Below are 8,848 nucleotides of genomic sequence, written 5' to 3' on the forward strand. Positions count from 1 at the left end.
GGAAAAACTTTAAAAATCTTCCTCTCAAGAACCACTAAGCCAGAAAAGCTGAGATTTACATGAAAGCTTCCTGACATAATGCAGATTCAAGTTTGTTCAAATCATGGCCCCCGGTGGTAGGATGGGGCCACAAGGGGGGATCAAAGTTTTACATACAAATATATAGGGAAAAACTTTAAAAATCTTCCTCTCAAGAACCACTAAGCCAGAAAAGCTGAGATTTACATGAAAGCTTCCTGACATAATGCAGATTCAAGTTTGTTCAAATCATGGGCCCCTGGGGTTGGATGGGGCCACAATAGGGGATCAAAGTTTTACATACAAATATATAGAAAAGATCTTTAAAAATCTTCTCAAGAACCACTGAGTCAGAAAAGCTGATTTTTACATGAAAACTTTCTGACGTAGTGCAGATTCAAGTTGTTCAAATCATGGCCCCCGGGGATAGGATGGGACCCCAAGGGGGGATCAAAGTTTTGCACACAAATATATAGGGAAAAACTTTAAAAATATTCTTCTCAAGAACCACTAAGCCAGAAAAGCTGAGATTTACATGAAATCTTCCTGATATAATGCAGATTCAAGTTTGTTCAAATCATGGGCCCCGGGGTTTGGATGGGGCCACAATAGGGGATCAAAGTTTTACATACAAATACATAGGAAAAATCTTTAAAAATATTCTTCTCAAGAACCACTGAGCCAGAAAAGCTGATTTTTACATGAAAACTTTCTGACATTGTGCAGATTCAAGTTTGTTCAAATCATGGCCCCCGGGGGATAGGATGGGGCCACAAGTGGGGGGGGGGGGGGGGGGGGGGGGTCAAAGTTTTACATACAAATATAGGAAAAAGCTTTTAAAATCTTCTTCTCAAGAACCATTGGGCCAAAGAAGTTGACATTTACATGAAAGCTTTCTGACATAGTGTAGATTCAAGTTTGCAAAAGGTAGTTTGGGCCATAATAGCGACTAAGGTTTTACATGCAATATATATGGAAAGTCTTCAGATATGGGCCAAGGTGACTCAGGTGAGCGATGTGGCCCATGGGCCTCTTGTTTCTACTCTCAATTTTTTAAGTTACTACAGTGTAATTGTATGATAAAAATGCCCAAACCTTTCAAGTTTGTAAAACTGTGTGAACAGCACTGCTTTGGAACATAGGATGCATTTCAATATAATGATAAATTAAATAAATTGATAAATTCAACTATTGGGCATGTACATATATGTGCGGATCACCCTCACCCACCACCATGCACTCCTATCTAATTTTTAAACAAATGAAATTCATATGATAATCCCCTTGTAGCAATGGTATGTTCCAAAAGAGAAAATTAGAACAATTTTTATAATATTGTACAGTATACATAATCCTAGGTGTAACACAATGATGAAATATTTCAGCATTCACATATAATTATTGAATACAATTGCAACATATTTAAGCCCCTCTCCACTGTTGTTGTAAGGATATATTAATTAAGATTATTCACAAAACTAGAATTAATTAATGATTTTTCAGTCTTTAATAGCAAGTGGTATGGTTGGTTATCATGAGGGGGGGGGGGGGGGGGGGGGGTCATCGTGGTTTGCATTACCGGACATGTTAATTAAAAGGAAATGGACTCGAGCACTTATTACCTTTAGTCGTGAAAAAAAATAATAAAAAAGTTTTCAATCCGACCGAATTCCATAGATATTTTGTAAGATTTTAAATACATGTAGCACTAATTCAGTACCTGTGTTCCCTCCCATATTCTAACAATTTAACCTTTTGTCTTGTTAGAATAATAAATTCCCATTGAGAATTTAGTATTTTAATCAGATTTGTGGTTTGTAGTCGATTATACACAATTTGTATTCAATGCCATATTACGTACTATGCCTAATGTTTATGTATATTCAATATTGTTATGGTAGTTTTACAAATGGAAATTAGATCCGCCATTGTCAGTGTTATTATGATGTACGTCTGACTCAAAACTTAGACATGACGTCACACATCATCTTAGCCTGCCTTTCATAATTGCATAAACATTGCACTTCGTTAAACATTTCGCCTAATGGTGCACTGAATTTTGGAGCTAGGAGGCCACAAGATTAGGATGATAACCCACGTAAGTTCACAATCATATTTCAAGGTGTGACTTTGCGAGATCTTCGCCATTTTTGACAAGGGACTTCTGGGATTGGCGTAAAAAAAATTTACTTGTTAGAGGTTTAGATTTAGCTCGGATTATTTCCCGTGCTCTAGTCATTAGAGCTCGCAGTACGAGCCAGCGCTCGCTATTATCATACCCCTCGAACAAAGTTCGGGGGAGGGTATATAGGAATCACTCTAGGTTTTTTTTTGCAATGGATTCGTATCTGGGCCATAACTTCTTTGTTCTTTAACATAGGCATACCATATTAGACACATGAGATGATGTGTCATGTACCTTCGTGACCTCCATATGACCTTGACCTCAAGGTCAAAATTAAAGGTTTTTTTACAATGGATTCGTGTCAGGGCCATGACTTCTTTGTTCTTTGACATAGGCATACCATATTTGACACATGAGTGTATCACCATGAGACGATGTGTCAGGTACCTTCATGACCTCTATATGACCTTGAACTTTGATCTCAAGGTCAAAATTGATTATAGGGTTTTGACATAGTCATACCATAAGACATGGGTGTATCACCATGAGACTATGTGTCATGTACATTTATGACCTTGACCTTTGATCTCAAGGTCAAAATTATAGGTTTATGCCATGGATTTGTGTTTGGACTATATCTTCCATTTTCTTCTACAAAGGCATATCATATTTTTACACTCAGGAAAGAGGTGATTTATACCTATTAACAACACCCTTTGGGATATTGGGGTAAGCGGGGGGTATTCTTAGTGAGCATTGCTCACAGTACCTCTTGTTTACCTTTCTTTAAATTTTGTAACAGGACGGGAGAAAATGCAAGGTACCAGATTGGGATTCGAACCGGGGCCTCCTGAATCTCTAGTCATATGCTCTACCAACTGAGCTAACTGGCCCCTGGCGATCAAATCCGGCTGACCACTACATTCCGCCCTCCTTTAAAATGTCTTAACCCTCAAATACACAACCCAAATTCTTTTTGCCCCTGGCAAGTCCAGGCTGGTCTACCACACCAAATGTAACAGGAAGGGAGAAAATGCAACGGACCAGATCAGGATTTGAACCCGGGCCCCCTGAATCTCTCGTCAGGTGCTCTACCAACTGAGGTATCTGGCGATCGAACCCGGCTGACCGCAACAATTTATTTAATTGATAGCAAACTTCAATGTTCAATTCTCTTGAAATTTTGTCAGTGATTAAGCAATAACTCCTGCTTCAGTAGGCACTGAGGTGGAAAACGCCATCTCTCAAATATACAGCCTAATTGCATGATCAAGGCACTTTACATGTAGTACTAAACAGTAGTACATGTATATAAAAAAAAACCTTCAAGTTTACATTCATGGAAGTGCAACGGCATTCACATATATATACCGGGTATATTTGTTTATAATGAGCTTACTAAAACGGGGAGGGGGGGGGGGGGGGTAATGGATGGTAAATGGAAATGATAGTAATTATTCACATTTTTCTTTGCCTTAGCATTGCCTACATTTGATAAACTTGTGCAGTAAGCCGGTCCAGATAACGAATGGATGTAAACAAAAAGTGTGGTACTGTGTTGGAAATATCCATGTGAAAAAGTATAGCTATACTAAGTAAGTAATTTATTTCCAATTTTGGGCCCAGAGGGCATACAAAGTTCATATACATAAATCATAAAGGAGTGATTATCCAAAAGATAGGTGGAAAATAAAATTTACAAGTTCATGATAAATCAACTTTTCATAGTAATGAACAGCTATACATGTATATGTAATTGGCAAATTTTTCAATAATATTGTTACATTCGTTGCTCATAAGCCAGATAAATTTTTGTCTATTACATAGGTTTATAAAATTCTTGCACAAAATGTTCATGGATTCTATGAATGGTTTTCTATTCATCTTCTACTAATGAATGATAATGGGTTGCAATTACAATGTGACTTGTAGTCATAATCAAACAAAATAGGGATAAGCACTGTTCATCTGATTTGCTTACCTAGATATGTATACATATTAATTAATTCAAACAGTCATGTTTAATACAATTTGAAATCCACCAAATCATTCCAGTTTACGGTATATACATGTATTTGTCGTTTAGGAAATCCACAATTTTATTCGTGGTTATATATCCAGGTAACTCTGTTATGATATAACCAGAATGGCTACATTTCAGTATCAAAGTCTCATTCAGATTGAGGTCATACATTTAGTATGAGGGGGCTGGGGGGATTGCTGCCCGCTTTACTGTTAAACAATATACTTAATATTCTGTTCGTTTTGGCTAGATGAAAAAAAATTTAGTACAAGTGAGATTTTGCAAATTAATTTCTCAAAATTTGAAATTGTTAATGGCTTGTAAATAACACTGCATTAGGGTGTTAATTTTGTGGCGTTTAGGGTGTACTTGCTGTCAGTAGAGAGGATTTGGACTGTGTTTTTTTTCAATTTTCGAAGGATGGTATGAGGTTTTGAAAAATGTACTAAATGATAAAAGAAGCAATAATTTCTTCCACCTCCGGAAAAATAAATGACAAAATCTTTTAATTTCTTGAATTATAGTTTTATTGGGAGAACTTAATTTTTTCCAAAAACCCTTAAAGTTTGCGTCATTTTATTAATTTCACCTTATAAAAAATGATAGAAAATAGTACAAATGATTAAATAGGAGACATATTTCAAGCCCTATAAAATCTGTAAAATCCAGGGGCTTTGCCCCCTGGGCCACCACCAGGGCTTCGCCCAAGGCGGCCCCTGGACCCCCTGCCTCATAAAGTGGCTTCCCCGTAACCGCAATTCCTGGATCCGCCCCTGTACTAGTATGACAGTAATACTGGAGTTTTCATCTATATATATGCCTTGTAAATTTGTGGCGAAAAAGCCCCCCACCCCACCCCCCTTAAATCCGTCATTGAAGTGAGACATTCCCTTGCAATATGGCTTCTTGTAAGATACCATTCCTGCAAGTATTAATTAGGTACACAAGGAACTTTATAACTTCCATTCCAATGAAACAAAAGAGGAACCAAAATTTATAATTATGTACAATTAAGAGTTCTCAAAGGAGTGTTTACTGGAACAATTTGTTTGACATCTGATGTCTCTTTTTTTTTTTTTTTTCATTTATAGTATACATAATTCCCATTGATTGATATAACAATTTTACCAAGTTCCCCTAAAAACTTTGGGGAAGCATATAGTCACCGTCACGTACATGTATGTCTGTCCGAGTTCATATCTCTTAAACTGCATTAAAAGTGATATGTTCCTTGAGGCAATGGCTTTTGGACCAAGGTCATTTTTGAAAAGGTCAATCAATACATAAAAGTCATTTTTTAAAATAAAAGTTTCTATCTCCTAAACCTTTCATCAAAAATTGATGATTATTGATCACAAATATTCCTGGAGACCGGAACATTTGGACCAAGATCATTTTGGAAAGGTCAAGGTCACTCAAAACATATCTTTATAAGTAAAAACTTCTTTATTTCATAAGTTTTGAACAGGTATTAATCATATATCATAATTAATAGGCAAATGGCTTTCAGACAAAGGTCATTCAATTTGATTACTCTATTAAGTCAAATTACAGTCGTTAGATATATTTAGTCACGATTTTGATAATAACAATAGTGATTTTTGGAATACGGATTGATTGATTGATGTTTTCCATATGGTGACGCCCAGTTTTTTATTGGTGGAAGAGAGAACCCAGACACAATGTACCTGGGAAGAGATCACTAACCTTCCGAAAATAAACTGGGAAACTGGAATCTGTTGACTCGTACTATTTATTTTTGCACCGAAAGAGACAATATTCAACTTTATGGTTTTAATCAAGGTTTGTAGTATTTATTTTCTCTTTATTGCACGCTGTATTTTATTATCAAGGCATTCCTTTTCCTACAGAAGATCTTATTGTTATTCATATTTTTATTCTTTATCATTTTTTTTTCTTACACATTTTCTTTACGCGATTTCTTGAATATGCATTGACCGATTTTCGTCAAATTTTTAGGGATAATTATATTTACTTGAACTCAATAAGACTTTATTCCGATTTTAATTACATCAAATATTACGTAATATATTGACGTTTTTCTGAAATATATATAGTGTCAGTTTGTTCAGGAGTGTTCTTGGAAACTACATAAGATACGTCGTCTCAAGCCACGGTCCGGAGTCCGCATAGATAGGAGAGGATCGTACATATTGGCTGTGGTTTGCGACAATGCTTAAGGTATCAATTTCGAATTTTCAACGATTGTAGAATGGAGTTCATACCTGTGCCTTGTTACATTCAAAAAACGCCGGGGATCAAAAATGTGCCACACATTTGACGTGTAATATTTGATAAATTTTCGTCAATATCTTTTTGTAGGAAAATGATTTTTTAAGACATATGTAACACATTTTATAGATAACGACGAGACCTATTTCACGATACCACATTTTAGGGACCATTCCCTCAAATAAGGGACCGAGAGGGGTTAAAGTATTTTCTAACAGGATATGATTATAATCTACTTGTACCGATTATAAAGTCTGTGAAACGAACTACTGTGATAAAGTCACATTTTGAATGATACCAAGACATGTTGTATGATATTGTGACATTTTGTATGATACTGTCACATTTTGAATGATACCAAGACATATTGTATGATATTGTGACATTTTGTATGATACTGTCACATTTTGAATGATACCAAGACATATTGTATGATATTGTGACATTTTGTATGATACTGTCACATTTTGAATGATACCAAGACATATTGTATGATATTGTGACATTTTGTATGATACTGTCACATTTTGAATGATACCAAGACATATTGTATGATATTGTGACATTTTGTATGATACTGTCACATTTTGTATGATACTGTCACATTTTGTATGATACTGTCACATTTTGAATGATACCAAGACATATTGTATGATATTGTGACATTTTGTATGATACTGTTACATTTTGAATGATACCAAGATATATTGTATGATATTGTGACATTTTGTATGATACTGTCACATTTTGAATGATACCAAGACATATTGTATGATATTGTGACATTTTGTATGATACTGTCACATTTTGAATGATACCAAGACATATTGTATGATATTGTGACATTTTGTATGATACTGTCACATTTTGTATGATACTGTCACATTTTGAATGATACTGTGACATTTTGTATGATACCAAAACATTTTGAATGATACTGTGACATTTTGAATGATACCAAGACATATTGAATGATACTATGATATTCTGTATGATAATGTGACATTCTGGAGATTATGACATTTTGAATGATACTGTTACATTTTGAATGATACTGTTACATAATTCTTAATGATACGGTGATATTTTGTATGATACCGTGATATTTTATATGATAATGATACTGTGGCATTCTGAATGATACTGTGACATTCTAAATGATACTGTGACATTCTAAATGATACTGTGACATATTGAATGATAATGATACGGTGATATTTTGTATGATACGGTGGCATTTTGTATGATACGGTGGCAGTTTGTATGATACGGTGGCATTTTGTATGATACGGTGGCAGTTTGTATGATACGGTGGCAGTTTGTATGATACGGTGGCATTTTTTATGATACGGTGGCATTTTGTATGATAGTGTAATATTTTTTGTGATATTGTGGCATGCTCTTTTGAGTGGTATTGTGCTACTTTGTATTATATTGTCGTATGAGCATTGCTTTATCTCTTAAAGACAGCTATTTAGTTTGTTCTCTGTTATGCCCGCACCATGGAATTGTTAGGGCTGCATTTCATTCTATTCGCCATTCTGTCATAGTTTTCTGAACTGTCTGAGCTGTGCTTGTAGATAATAAGCTGATTTCTTCGTATGTCTCTTTCTATTGATGACTTGCAGATCTAGTTCGAGTTTTATGTCGATTGACCTATATTAACCAAAGTGATTGCCCTTAGACTTTGAAAAGTTCTAATTATCCACTATTTTCCGGACTTTTTTTTAGTCTGTAGATAATGAGCAGATTTTATGTCTCTTTTTATTGATGATTTACAGATCTAGTTTTTATGACAATTGACCTATTTTCACCAAAGTGATTGCCCTTAGACTTTGAAAATTTCTAATTATTCATCATTTTCCGGATTTGTTTTTTCATTGTCCTTTTCAGATCCATATGGTGCATATCACTAATATATAAAGTGTTATTTTACTATTAAGTAGTCAACGTGCACTTTTCTGTATCTTGTGTATTAGTAATTAAGCAATTGGTATTTAAATAATTCATTATGAATTTCAACTTGCACTTCAACGTCCTTTTACATATACTAATGCAATTATCTTCTCAAATTACTCAAGAAAACAAAATCATCAGTACGATATTCTACCTTTGTTTCGTTTGCATCTAATGTTATTTTCACATCCTGGGACTTTTATATATCAGCGGGGGCGGGGGTGTCCTCCGACACATCTAATTTGTACATTATATGTCGTATCGCATCGTATTCGATAATGTTTTCCTCATACAATGACGTCAGCAGCTGTAGGTGCAGTGTCACTGATTTAGACCAGTGCACCCTAGCAGTGAGGATGGTACTTTGCCACTAATCAGATACGGGGTCTTAGAAACCAGTTTTTATCACTATAACTCGTGTACATATCCTAGTGCATGTGTATGACACCATAACCGAGAAAGATATTGTTATC

Source organism: Ostrea edulis, chromosome 6 (genome assembly GCF_947568905.1).
Source record: "Ostrea edulis chromosome 6, xbOstEdul1.1, whole genome shotgun sequence".
Lineage (NCBI taxonomy): Eukaryota > Metazoa > Mollusca > Bivalvia > Ostreida > Ostreidae > Ostrea > Ostrea edulis.